This window comes from Sus scrofa, chromosome 1, assembly GCF_000003025.6.
Source record: "Sus scrofa isolate TJ Tabasco breed Duroc chromosome 1, Sscrofa11.1, whole genome shotgun sequence".
NCBI classification, from domain to species: domain Eukaryota; kingdom Metazoa; phylum Chordata; class Mammalia; order Artiodactyla; family Suidae; genus Sus; species Sus scrofa.
Window position 1 is genome coordinate 220,785,659 of NC_010443.5, and position 14,565 is coordinate 220,800,223.

General features: G+C 41.8%; 1 protein-coding gene across 2 annotated transcripts in view; it reads right to left on the reverse strand.

Moving 5' to 3' along the window:
* DMRT2 (doublesex and mab-3 related transcription factor 2) overlaps positions 1-14,121 on the reverse strand; it is a 54,287-nt gene extending 40,166 nt beyond the window's left edge. The window contains exons 1-2 of one of the 2 annotated variants that reach the window (XM_013993599.2): positions 13,995-14,121; positions 12,621-12,725 (exon numbers count right to left, since the gene is read on the reverse strand). The gene's annotated coding sequence lies outside the window, so the exon portion shown is untranslated. The remainder of the gene's footprint in view (positions 1-12,620; positions 12,726-13,994) is intronic. The other variant, XM_003480526.4, reaches the window with a different exon arrangement.

Sequence of the window (14,565 nt, forward strand, 5' to 3'; positions counted from 1 at the left end):
TTGAATCAGATTCACTGCATAGCTGGCGTGGAGGTGAGCCCCTTAGTTACAGTGAGTGAGCCCAGCTGAGCACCCAGTGAGTACACCTCAGCTCAACTGTGTGGCTCTTCTCAAAATCTAGAAGGCATTTTATGGAAGAAAAAAGCATATTGATACATAAGGGGCTATCATGAAAGTCCTACAATGCATCTACAAATGTCGTGGGTCAGCCTCCTCTCTCACAACCATAAAGAAACCAGAAACTATATCCTGAGCATGGCTGAAGATAAGAGATTTGGTTCTGTGAGCTGTGTTCATAGTACAGTCTGAATGGATCAGTCAGTAAGTCAGTCCATAGAGTCAGTCTACACTCCCACCAAATCAGGAATTCTGTCCTAAGCAAAGGATTCAGGAAAGCCATGGGCTCCATGCCTTCATCTGGGAACGTGTGGGATGAGCAAAGAAAAGGCAGCCAGAAAGGAAAAAGAAAGTGTGAGCTAACAACAAATGCTAACCCCTTGTCTATGAGTGAAAATGTTTCTGAGTATCTCGAGGCACAGGTTTAGGGGCAGACATGAGTTAATGTCCCCACTCTGCCATTATTGGTTATAAAATCTCTCTCAGCCTCAGTTTCCTTATCAGAAATGGGGATAGTAAAGGTGCCTTGCTCCTTGGGTTTACGAAGACTCAAGGAAAAGATCTATGTGAACTCAACTAACATTAATTAGTATTTTTATTTTATTATCTTTTAGATAATGATAGAAATTAGAAATTTCCCAACTATCTAAACGACCACTTCCTCCTTCACTGGCTTTTGGCTCAGAGGTTTATTTTCCTGGTCGGATAAGTGTCCCTGAGTCCTTCTCCTGTGAGGCTAGAGTGGCCTCCAGTATCCATCCGTTAAGCCTACAGGACCTACTTTGCCCATCCTGGGTAACTTCACTCTTTGTTGGAAGAGAATCAAAGAGGCCAGGGATAGCCCATATGGTCAGACTGCTCACTAATAAAAGCCAGGACACTGCAGAAGAAAGAGACAACTTTTCAGAAATGTGATAGACCCCCTCCTGTGATGGACAGAACATCTGTTTGTTCCATCTTGCAGATTTGGGAATGCTGGGTCTGAGAGCTGTTTTTTCTGACAGCATTAGATGGAATGCTGTTTCTAGGCTCACACAGGGTGTCTTTTCAACTCCAAATGTAAACATTTAGCTCCAAGAATGGAAGAAATACCAGGTTGTGGGGGCAAGCAATTACATGGTGTTTCTTTAAGCAATCCCCTGGTTTAGGACTACTTGCGGGTAACTTAACTCTTGATTAGTACCTAATACACCTTGGAAGAAGCAAAAGTTTTAAACCTGAAATAGGAAGAAAATAATCATAATACAAATATTTGACAATGGGCTTGTAACTAAAATACATAAACAACCCTAGCAATTTAACAATAAAAAGGCAAACAGGAGTTCCCATCGTGGTGCAGTGTAAACAAATCTGACTAGGAATGGTGAGGTTGCGGGTTCGATCCCTGGCCTTGCTCAGTGGGTTAAGGATCTGGTGTTGCTGTGAGCTGTGTCGTAGGTCACAGATGTGGCTCAGATCCCGAGTTGCTGTGGCTCTGGCAGAGGCCGGTGGCTAGAGCTCCGATTAGACCCCTAGCCCGGGAACCTCCATATGCCTCAGATGTGGCCATAAAAAGACAAAAAGACAAAAAATAAAAATAAAAAAATAAAGGCAAACAATCTAATGTGAAGAAAAATGAGTAAAAGATTTTGACACTCACCAAAGATGATATACAAACCCCTAACAAGCACATGAAATGATGCTTAAACATGACTAGTCATCAGTGAAATGCAAACTGAAACCATAATGAAATAGTATTATATACCTATTAGTGTAGCTGATTTTTTTTTTCATTTGACAATACGAAGTGTGGGTGATCCGTAGTAATTGGAATTCTCATACATGGCTGGCAAGGATGAAAAATGGTTATATTTTGGAAAACATTTTGGAAGTTGCTTGCAAAGTAAAACATTCACTGGCCAAAGGACCTAGCAATTCCACTCTTGGGTTTTTACTCAAGCGAAACGAAAACATGCGTCTACATAAAGACATCTCCATGAATGCTCACAGCAACCTTATTCATAATAGCCCAAACTGGAATTTAAACAAATGTCCATCAACAGGCAAATGGATAAACAAAGTGTGCTATGGATATGTCCCCACAGTGGAATACTGTTCAACAGTACAAAGAAATGAACAGATACGCAGGACAACAGAGCTGAACCTAAAAAACATCACATTCAGCCAACTAAGTCAGACACAGAAGACTCCATACTGTACACTTTTGTTTACATGATGCTCTAGAAAGACAAATGGAATGTATAGTGACACAAGCGGGGCAGGGGTTCCACAGAGCTCGGGGTGGGAAGGGGCATAAGGAAGTCAGTGATTCTCAATTTATGAATCCCTTTATTTTTTCTTTTCTCTTTAGGGCTGGACCTGCGGCATATGGAAGTTCCCAGGCTAGGAGTCGAATCAGAGTTGCAGCTGCCAGCCTACACCACAGCCACAGCAATGTCAGATCCAAGCTGCAACTGCGACCTACACCACAGCCCACGGCAATGCTAGATCCTTAACCCACTGAGCAGGCTAGGGATTGAACCTGCATCCTCATGGATACTAATCAGGTTCTTAATCCACTGATCCACAACGGGGACTCCTCAATTTCTCTATCTCTTTAGCTGTGGATATATGTATCAATACTCCCTATCATAAACTTCCTAAAAGAAAGAGCGGAAAAAAGTTGTTCATGAGAATTTAGTCTAAAAATATTTTTTTTCTATTACTCAAGGTGAAATAGTAATAGAGAAAATGTGCATGAATTGTGTTCCTTGCCAGGGCCCCTTCTGGACCTCTGGAGCCCCTGAAGTATGCACTGGTATTATCCTCACAGTTGAAACAGAGGTGCAAGAGGATCCTTACCTGCTAAGTGTCTCAGTGGCCAAAGGGCAAAAGGCAGATTTGGACGCAGGCAGTGCGACTCTGGGAATCTACTTCCTTCACCATTTGGCTATACGGCCTCTTGGAGCAGATCATGTTTTGGTCCCAGAGCCTTGTTTTGTTTTGTTTTGTTTTTTGTCTTTTTGGGCTGCACCCAGAGCATATGGAGGTTCCCAGACTAGGAGTCAAATCGGAGCTGCAGCTGCTTGCCTACACCACAGCCACAGCAATACCAGATCTGAGCCACATCTGACCTACACCATAGCTCACGGATCCTTAACCCACTGAGCGAGGCCAGGGATTGAACCTGCATCCTTATGGATACTAGTCAGATTCGTTTCTACTGAGCCACAAGGGGAACTCCGTTACCACAGACTTTAAATTTCCCAGAATTAAAGAAACTCCAAGGAACAGAAGCAGCACTGAAAATAGTTCTAGATAGTGGGCGGGGGGAGCACTGTCCAGAAGGAGAAAGAGATTTTCTTGCTGAGAAGATTTTCTGGAAAAAAAAAAAAAAAAAAAAAACAGACAGCTCTGCTCACAGGGAATTGTTTTCTGGAGGCAGGAGATGAATTCAAATAACCTCTGAAAGCCTCTCCCTATCCCTAGCCACCGCTGGAGATTATAAGAAAGCGTATTTGTGCGAAATGCACCTGGGCCAACATACTGAGATCCAAAATAGTTTATCCAGCAAGGGGCATGAAAAAACATTTGAGACAAATAGTGAGAAAGGAAGGGTCCACCGGGTCCCCAGGATGCAGAAAAACAGCCCATGTGAGAGAGGTGGCACCTGGAGACTCCTCTGTGTGCAGAGGGAACTAAGCAGGAAAATGGTCACTTTTGCAAAAGCAGACAAAGCTCCTCTCTGGCTAATCCCTAAGGGCAGGATTGAGGGAGGTTAACCTTGGTACCAGGCATCATTATTAATATCCAAAAAGTTCACCTGACCACAGGAGGCTTCCTAAACAAGCCATGCAAGAGGATGAATCAGCTCATTCCCGAAGCCCACTAATAAGTAGGAGGACTTCCTGGGAACCCCTGTTTCCGATAAGTCTGGTGTCACAACTATATAATCACCCTTAGAAGCCTCCTTCCCTCTAACCTGAGATTTATAATCATGGGGTACTTTTCAAACACAGCCTTGCATACACCGTGTGTTTTCCATTTCCCACTAGAATGAAAACTCCATGAAGATGGAGTTCCTACTTAAATCTCTGTGTATCCACTTCAGCATTGGTTACATTACATTAGCAGTGGAACAACATATTGGATGGATGGAAGGAAGGAAGGAAGAAATGGAGAGAGGACGACGAGGAGGGAGAAAATGAATGAACAGATGCATATTTTTTTGAAATACTAATGACGGTAACCAGAAGTGATATTAAGAAGCATGTGATATTTCCCCGGCCTGCTAGAACCTCAGGCTCCAGGATGCTAAAACAACCCTGATGGCTTTTATGTCTTCTTAAAGGCCCTGATGCTTCAGCACCAAATGACGGCTTCTGTTCCTGCACTGTTAGTCTGCCATCCCAACGCTGCCCGAGAGATAACTCTTTGGATTGTCATCAGTGAATAATATTTTCCAGGTGCTGAATGTTGGATAAATACATTTGTCTTAGCAGAAAGCTCAAGAGGTTGGGGGTTTTTTGTTGTTTTCTTTTAATGGGAAACTATAAAACTCCAAATGGATTTGCTTCTACTGGGTCCAACCTCCTCTACCATCCTTATCCTGGTTTGAGTAACAAGGTCCAGATGAACTGTAACGTTAGCTAATTTCTCTCTAGGCCCTGATTTCCTATGAGAAAGGAAGGTGAGTGACATTTCAAAAGCACTTCCTGAGATTTATGTTCTTGTATCCATGGAGGTCTTTCAAGAGCCTGGCATTTTCTCATAACCTGTGGAAGCTTCTTTTGTCTGCCTTTGAACCTATTTATTAGCTGGACAATATTTTTGGGTGAGTTGAAAAAAGGTACAGCCTTCAATTACTAATAGAGAGTGGTTAAGAAAAGTGAAAAATCATTTATGGATTTCCATGTAGAAAATACACATATACACATATACCTAACTACATATTTGTGTGTATATACAGACATACCTATACTTATGTATACAAAGAAGAGAAAGGCATCTATCCTTTCAGTACACTAAAATAACCCTGGTTTACCCAGACTGTATTACAGGGAATCTGTGTTCTATTTTTATGTGCAACCAAACTCGTAAATATCAAGTTAAATGAATTTCTACATGAATCACCATCACAGCACAGTCTGATAGGCCCCTGTGATGCAGTGCTGGCTCTGTGAAGCAGATAAACAGACATAAGACTCTGGTCCTGCTTTGAAGAGCTGTCTTCATAGACACAGACTCAGGGTGTGCAGATAAAATCTGACTATGCAGTCCCCTTCTGAAAGCCCTAGAATGGTTTCCCAACGAACTCAAGGTAGAAAGTCAAAACAGGTAGCACATCCCAACAAACCTTTTTTTTTTTTTTTGTCTTTTTTTGTCTTTTTAGGGCCACACCCACAGCATATGGAGGTTCCCAGACTAGGGGTCGAATCAGAGCTGCAGCTACTGGCCTATGCCACAGCCACAGCAACACCAGACCAGAGCCACGTCTGCGACCTACACCACAACTCATGGCAATGCTGGATCTTTAACCCACTGAGTGAGACCAGGGATCAAACCTGTATTCTCATGGATACTAGTCAGATTCATTTCTGCTGCACCATGATGGGAACTCGCCCACTAAGCCTTTTAGTCTCAGCTCATGGCTTTCTGCATGTTCACCCAGCCACATGGCGTTTCTCACTTCCTCAAAGGCACCAAGTTCATTCTGACCCCAGGCCCTTAGCACCTGCTATTCCTTCTTCTCAGAACCTTCTTCTTCCACTTTTCCCCCTTCAAGTCTTTCACTCAGTGAATTAGTCAGAGTTCTCCAGATGAATAGAACAAATGGGATACACATTATATGTGAGGAGATTTATTACAAAAATGGACTCGTGGAGTTCCCGTCGTGGCGCAGTGGTTAACGAATCCGACTAGGAACCATGAGGTTGCGGGTTCGGTCCCTGCCCTTGCTCAGTGGGTTAACGATCCGGTGTTGCCGTGAGCTGTGGTGTAGGTTGCAGACGCGGCTCGGATCCTGCGTTGCTGTGCCTCTGGCGTAGGCCAGTGGCTACAGCTCCGATTCAACCCCTAGCCTGGGAACCTCCATATGCCGCGGGAGCGGCCCAAGAAATAGCAACAACAACAACAACAACAACAAAAGACAAAAAGACAAAAGATAAAAAAAAAAAAAAATGGACTCACATAGTTATGGAGGCTGAAAAATCCCATGATATGCTATCTGCAAGCTGGAGAAGCAGGAAAGCCAGTGGTATAATTCAGTCTGAGTCCAAGAGACTTTCAGGTCCAAAATCAGGAGAAGATGAATGTCTCAGATCAAGAAAAGTAAAAAACTAAATATAGAACTACCATATGATTCAGCAATTCCACTCCTGGGCATGTATCCGGACAAAATTTTCATTGAAAAAGATACGTGCACCCACATGTTCATTGCAGCACTATTCACAATAGTCAAGACATGGAAACAACCTAAATGTCCATCAACAGATGATTACATTAAGAAGATGTGGTGTATATACACAATGGAACACTACCCAGCCATAAAAAGAACAAAATAATGCCACTGCAGCAACATGGATAGAACTAGAGACTTTCATACTAAGTGAATTAAGTCAGAAAGAGAAAGACAAATACCATATGATATCACTTATATCTGGAATCTGATATATGGCACAAATGAACCTATTTACAGAAAAAAACCAAACTCATGGACATGGAGAACAGACTTGTGGTTGCCAAGGGGGTGGAGAAGGGAGTGGGATGGACTGTGAGTTTGGGGTTAGAAGATGCAAACTATTGCATTTGGAGTGGATAAGCAATGAGATCCTGCTATACAGCACAGAGAACTATATCTAGTCACTTGTGACGGGACATGATGGAGGATAATGTGAGAAAAAGAATGTATATATGTGTATACCTGGGTCACTTTACTGCACAGCAGAAATTGACAGAACATTGTAAATCAACTATAATGAAAAATTTAAAAAAAAAGAAGAAGAAGAATGTGAATTCAGCCTTCCTCTGCCAATTTGTCTATTCAGGCTCTCAAGTTCTGGGTGATCCTCTCCACCTGGGAAAGGGCTCAATTCACCAATTCAAATGCTAATCTCTTCCCAAAACACCCTCACAGACACACCCATAAATATGGTTTTTCTAATCAACCAGGCATCCCTTAGCCCAGTTAAGGTGACACAAAAAATTAACCATCACACTCAGAAAAGCCTCCTCTACCAAATAATCAGCCTCTTCGCTATCCTATATTATTGCACCCTTAATTTTTTTTCTCATAATAGTTCTGTTTGTAATTTATCTGTAGTTATGTTTATTTTCAAATTTATATTTATTGCCAGATTTCCCCCACTGGACTATAAACTCCATAGCAGCTTTTGCCAACCCAAGCACTGCCTGGCACACAGTAGGTGCACAATAAATATTTGTTGATTGAATCAGTAACTGAATAGGAAACTTCACTGGCAGTTCAAGACCAGGAAAGATGTTAGTTACAGAGTAATGCAGGCAAAGGGACAGTTCAGCCCTTGTTACATCTGATTTATCTAAACATCTCCCCTTTTTCCTTTTGTATTGTTGAGAGACTTAGTAACCTGTGACAGAGGCTCCACTGACCTGCCTGCTGCAGCTCTGAGCCTTTAAAATATCAGGAATCCTTGCCTGAAAGACTTCCCTCTGCTGGCTAAACACTCCCTCCTAGCGCTGGTTCTGCTTTCTGCCTTTTGAACACAGGGAGAATTGTGGCAGGAAGGTAGATGAGGTCCTTCCCGACCATAAAGAGTTTCTGTAAATCTTCCTGAGGAAAAGCCCATTTACAACTGCTAGTGATCATTGAACACGGGGCCAGGACAGGATAAAAACTACAGGAACATAGTTCTTTATACCCCTCAGGTTATCATCCAGATTTTTTTTTTTTTTTTTTTTTTTTTTTTGCTTTTGCTTTTTAGGGCCACACCTGCAGCATATGGAGGTTCTTAGGCTAGGGGTCCAATCGGAGCTACAGCTGCCGGCCTATGCCACAGCCATGGCAATACAGGATCTGAGCCACATCTGCGACCCATACCACAGGTCACAGCACTGCCGGATCCTCAACCCACTGAGCGAGGCCAGGGATAAAACCCGCAACCCCATGGTTCCTAGTCAGATTCGTTTCCGCTGTGCCACGATGGGAACTCCCATCCAGATGTTTTTTTTTTTTTTTTTTTTTTTTTTTTTTTTTTTTTTTTGTCTTTTTGCTATTTCTTTGGGCCACTCCCACGGCATATGGAGGTTCCCAGGCTAGGGGTCGAATCGGAGCTGTAGCCACTGGCCTACAGCAACGCGGGATCTGAGCCTCATCTGCAACCTACACCACAGCTCACAGCAACACCGGATTGTTAACCCACTGAGCAAGGCCAGGGACCGAACCTGCAACCTCATGGTTCCTAGTCGGATTCGTTAACCACTGCGCCACGACGGGAACTCCCAGATATCTTGATACGCTTCATGAACAGTGCCTAGACTTAAGGATTCATCCCACATTTCAGGAGGTGGTGGTATTTTTCTCTTTATGCTTTAAGATAGATACTCCACACACACTTTCCTGAAGAAAAAATAGAAGTAGCATGCTCAAAGTGTTGTGGAAAGTTCTAAACAGTATTGAAAAGCAGGCTTCCTGGTGGATGAGCCTTGGACACCCAGGAAATCTTCAGGCATGGGGCTGCATTTATGATGTTCTTTTGGAGGAAAGGAAAAGTCATGTTGCTTTAATGACCGTTGTGGCAAGAGTCAGAACCCCCTCCCCTGGCACTTGGATGGCAGGACTTCAGCAGGAAGAGCAATGCTATAGGTTGGGGAGCACAGCAGTCTCTAATTGCCAGACCATGTGTTTCCTACCACCTTAGAAAACTGGGGGGAGCAGGGTGGAGGGGCTGGAAGTGTGTCTATTTTACAGTGTAGTAGCCTGATCACTGCCCACCTTCCATGAAATTATTTCTATCCCATACCAAACTCTACACTCCTTCCTCAGTACTAAGTCCTGATGACAGCAAAGCCCAACAGAAGTAATCTCTAATCTAATCCAGGTCCTGGGGAAGAAATGGGTAAGAACCAACAGCAGCATGAGGGAGATGTCCCAGGAATAAGCAGTTCCTCGGTAAGCATGAGCCATGTAGAATTGAGGGTCCTGGGGTCACTGAGGATAATATGATGAAAGGACTAGTTAGAAAATGTGGAACTGCAGCTGCCATCGTGGCTCAGGGGTTAGAGAACACAACTAGTATGAGGATGAGGGTTCAATCTCTCACCTTGCTCATCTGATTAAGGATCCGGCACTGCTGCGAGCTGTGGTGTAGGTTGCAGACATGGCTCAGATCCCATGTTGCTGTGGCTGTGGTGTAGGTTGGCAGCCACAGCTCCAATTCGACCCTTAGCCTGGGACCCTCCATATGCCACAGGAATGGCCCTAAAAAGAAAAAAAAAAAAAAAAAAGATGTGGAACAAATACTACTGGGGCAACTGGATATCCACATGCAGAAAAATGAAGGGGGTGGGAAGGCTTTTCTTCACCATACACAAAAATTAATTCAAAAATGGATTGGAGACCTAAATCCAGAGCTAAACGTAAAGAGCTAAAACTACAAAACTCTCAAGAGAAATCCTCTGTGGCCTTGCATTGGGCAAGTAGATACAATACCAACAGCACATGCAATAAAAGGAAAGATAAATTAGTTGAACATCATCTAATTAAAATTCTTTGTGCTGCCAACAGTACTGTCAAGAAAGTGAAAAGACAGCCTACAGAATGGGAGAAGATATTTCCAAATTGTGTATCTGATAAGAGACTGGTATCCAGAACCCACGGAGAACTCCTACAAATCAATAATGAAAAGATGATACCATTTTCAAATAGACAAAGTATCTGAGTAGAGATTTCTTCACAGAAGATACACAAATGACCAAAAGGCACACAAAACGATGCTCGATACCATTAGACATTAAATAAATGAAAATCAGAGTCAGAATGAAATACCACTTTACACCCACTAAGATGGCTGTAATTTAAAAGATAATAAAAGAAAGGAAGTAGAGGAGTTCTTGTCATGGCTCAGCGGTAATGAACCTGACTAGTGTCCATGAGGATGTGGGTTGGATCCTGGCCTTGCTCAGTCGGTTACAGATCCGGTGTTGCCATGAGCAGTGGTGTAGGTCGAAGACTGGATTTGGATCTGGTGTTGCTGTGGCTGCGGCATAGGCCGCCATTTCAACTTCTAGCCTGGGAACTTCCACATGCCGCAAATGCGGCCCTAATAATCAAAAAAAGAAAGAAAAGAAGAAAGCAGATTTCTGGGCCAAGGTCCCAGAAGGAAAAAAGGCATATGAGCTCCCCACTTCCCCTCAGGCATTTTCCAGTACATAATTGATGACTGAGAGGCTGAGAAGCTAAACAGGATTTTTGGAGCTAAAAGACAAAATTGGAGTTCAGGAGAGAGGCCCTGTGAAATACCCTAGGTTTTGTTAGGACCCCTGAAAGCATCTACTCTAGGATTAAGGACAATGGAAATAAGCCAACTCTCACAAATACAGAAATGGAGCTTCCAATTAGCTTAAATCCAGCTGGATAAAGTAATCCACCCCTAGTCCATCTGCCTGCCAGAATTAGATCACACGACTGTGCAAGTACAAAACAAACAAAAACAGAAGAATTAACAGATCAACTATTAGAATTAATAATGAATTTAGTTAGCAAAATATCTGGATAAAAGGCCAAAGTACAAAAACCAATCTACATATCATTAGGCAAGTATTTTTAAATGAAATGTCTCTAAGTGGACCATTTACTATAGCATCTAAATATGAATATCTGGGAATAAATCCACCAAAAAGCATGCACTTTACACAGAACACTACAAAATATTACTGAGTGTAATTAGAAAAGATGTAAATAAACGGAGGGATATGTCCTGAGCTGGAAGACTCAAGATTGATTGTAAAGATATCAGTTCTCCACAACATGATCTAGAGATTCAGTTAAATTCCCACTGAAAACCCCAACATGTTTTCTTCCCCTGAAGAAGGTGACAATCTAAAGCTATAATTTATATGGAAAATGATCACGAAAAGGCAGGAAAATCTTAAAGAACAAAACTAAAGGAATTCTATGGCAAGATATCAAGACTGTAAAGCTCTAGGGGAGTTCCCGTCGTGGCGCAGTGGTTAACGAATCCGACTAGGAACCATGAGGTTTCGGGTTCAGTCCCTGCACTTGCTCAGTGGGTTAACGATCCGGTGTTGCCGTGAGCTGTGGTGTAGGTTGCAGATGTGGCTCGGATCCCGCGTTGCTGTGGCTCTGGCGTAGGCCAGTGGCTACAGCTCCGATTCGACCCCTAGCCTGGGAACCTCCATATGCCGCGAGAGCGGCCCAAAGAAATAGCAAAAAAAGACAAAAAAAAAAAAAAAAAGACTGTAAAGCTCTAATAATTAAGACAGTGTAATACTGACAGAGGAATAAACAGACTGACCAAAAGACTTAAAAATGGACTAGAAACAAGCCTTCAGACAGTCACATGGTTTGTGATGGAATCGCCATACAGTGAAGGGAAGATGGTCTTTTCACTAAGTGGTGCTGGATTAACTGGAAACCTATATGAAAAAAATAAATAAATCTTGACCCCTACCTCTTCCCATACACAAAAATCAATTCCAGATGAACTGCAAATCTAAATACGAAGTATAAAGCAATAAAGCTCCTAGACAAAAGGACTTCATCACCTTAGACTTCACTAAAATTAAGAACTTTTGTTATTAAAACATCCAATAATAGACCTGAATTCACAACATATAAAACCTTCTACAAATCATTAAAAAGAGACAGACAATCCAATTATAATGAAAAAATATGAATCGATACTATATGAAAGAGAATATCCAAACGGTTAACAGAAATGTGAAAAAGTGCTCCGTGTCATTAGCTGTCAGAGAAATGCACATAAAACTACGGTGAGATAATCACTGAACACCCACCAGAATGACTAAAATTAAAAAGACTGACAGTACCAGCTGTTGGCAGGAATATAGAACATCTGCAACTTTCATGCACTGCTGGTGGGAGCATAAATTGCTACAACTCTTTTGGATAACTGTTCAGCAGCATCTACTTGAATGGAACATATGTATACTCTGTCCAAGCAACTCCACTTCTAGGAATATATGTAAAAAAAAATGAACAGATGTTCACCAAAAGACATGTGTAGGAATGTTCACAGAAGCACTGTTCCCAGTAGCCAAAAGCCAGAAATAGCTCAAATGCCCATTTATCCATAGAATGGATAAACTATGGTATATTCATACCATAGAAAACCACGTAAAATGAAAATAAAATACAACCACATGCAACAATGTGGGTTAACATAACAGATGGAACATTGAGTGAAAAAAGCCAGTCACAAAAAAAGAGCACACTGTATGCTTCCATTTTCATAAAGTTTAAAAAGGCAAAACGAAGCTGGAATTAGAAATCACATTTGGGTTACCTTTGTTGGAGAAGCTGATGATTGAAAGGATGAACAAGAGGTGGCTCTGAGGTCTTGCCAATGTTTTAAGACTGGATCCTGGTGCTGACAATGAGTGTGTTCATCCTGTGAAAATTTCATTTTGCCATACAATGATCTGTGTGCTCTTTTCTGTAGGGATGTCATATTCAACATATACTTTTAAATTGTTGCTAATCTGGATTTTACTGGTTTTGTTTGAATTTACTTTGTATAAACACTACAAGTATATGAAGATAATATCTAGTCATATTAGCACACATATTTAAATTATATTACAATAAAAATAATTTGTAAAGATAATGGGGGAAGACTAACATTGTAGAGTCTTTTTTCTTTTTTCTTTCTTTTTTTTTTTTTTTTTTTTTTTTTTTGCTCTTTTTACGGCCACACTCGTGGCATATGGAGGTTCCCAGGCTAGGGTTCAAATTGGAGTTACAACTGCTGGCCTACACCACAGCCACAGCAACACTGGATCTGAGCTGCATCTGCCACCTATACCTCAGCTCACGGCAATGCCAGATCCTTAACCCACCGAGCAAGACAAGGGATCAAACCCACATCTTCATGGATCCTAGTCAGGTTCATTAACCGCTGAGCCATTCTTTTTTAAATTTTTTAACACTTTGGTTGAATTTTAGATATTGCTAAATGATGCCAGGTTAAAAAAAAAAGCAGAGATTAAACATCTTTCCTTCCACCTTGCTCCCCCAACCTTCTGTTTTTGTTGTTGTTAGTCTTATTTTACTTTGTCAACCTACAACATTTACATCCTATTCAATAACCACAATCATTGTTCTATTCTTTGTTCTGGTTATTATCATTTGCCAACTGGAGACGGGCACTTGCCATCTACCTCTAAGTGGATTAAATCATGAGCCACTGCAGCTGCTGACCTTCAACACCCCTTGAAAGGAGCTCAGGATTGAGATCAGAAGTGGGGCACTCTGTGCTCTGGGAAAACTGGCAGAACAGGTCTTCAGATAGATATTTTCAGACGATTTTGTGAGCCCAATTCTAGCATCTCCTCATATCCAGAAAAGCACTAAATTCCTTCATGGTGACATGCTGACTAGGAAGCCTCTACAAACCCTGTGCTCGACTGCATGTATCTCTTCCGTCAGCAAAATCACATATATATGTGGTTTCTCAGAGCTCTCCGAAATGCTGCCTCCCTGGTTTAGAGTCCTCCTTTGACCCAAATGAAACTAAACTCACAATTCCCACATTAAGCATTTTTTTTCAGTTGACACATTCATTTCTTACCACCCATCTCATTTTACTTCAACTTTTTCGTTCCTTGAATTCGACAAAGCATGAGACCCCCATTCAATATCTGAAATAAAAAAGACAAACCTGAAGGAAGTGCCTTATTACAGTTTGTCCATTAGACAAGACCATCTAATCTAAGAGTTGGGAAAGGCGGGCTTAGGGGCGTACGTGGATGACGTCACTGGATGAGACTGTTGTTGATTGGCTGGCAGCGGGAGGCGGGCCCCTCTCTGCTTGGCTGACTTTCAGAAGGAAGGCATGGCACTCAGCGGTGGGCTGGCTAAAGCATGTGCACTGAATTGCAGTGTTTGTCCGTTTGCTGGGTTTAAAAGTGAGGATGTATCTCAAATCTCTTCAAAGTGTAATGGCTCCATTTTGTTACCATTTTGTCATCTAATTTTTGAGTTTTCTTTTTTAGGGGGTATTTTTTCCTTCTACATTGAGTTGTTCATCTATCCTTACATAAAGATTCCTTCCCTTTCATTCATTCCTTTTCTTTCCTGTAGTATTTTATACATTTGCCATGTCATTTCTTTTCATCTTTGTCATGCTTAACATGGGCAATTTCATCCAGATATTATCCATCAATCAGACTTGCACCCTGTGAAACAATCGTGTATCTTGTTTGGTCCACTCGATGTTTTCTACAAAATAC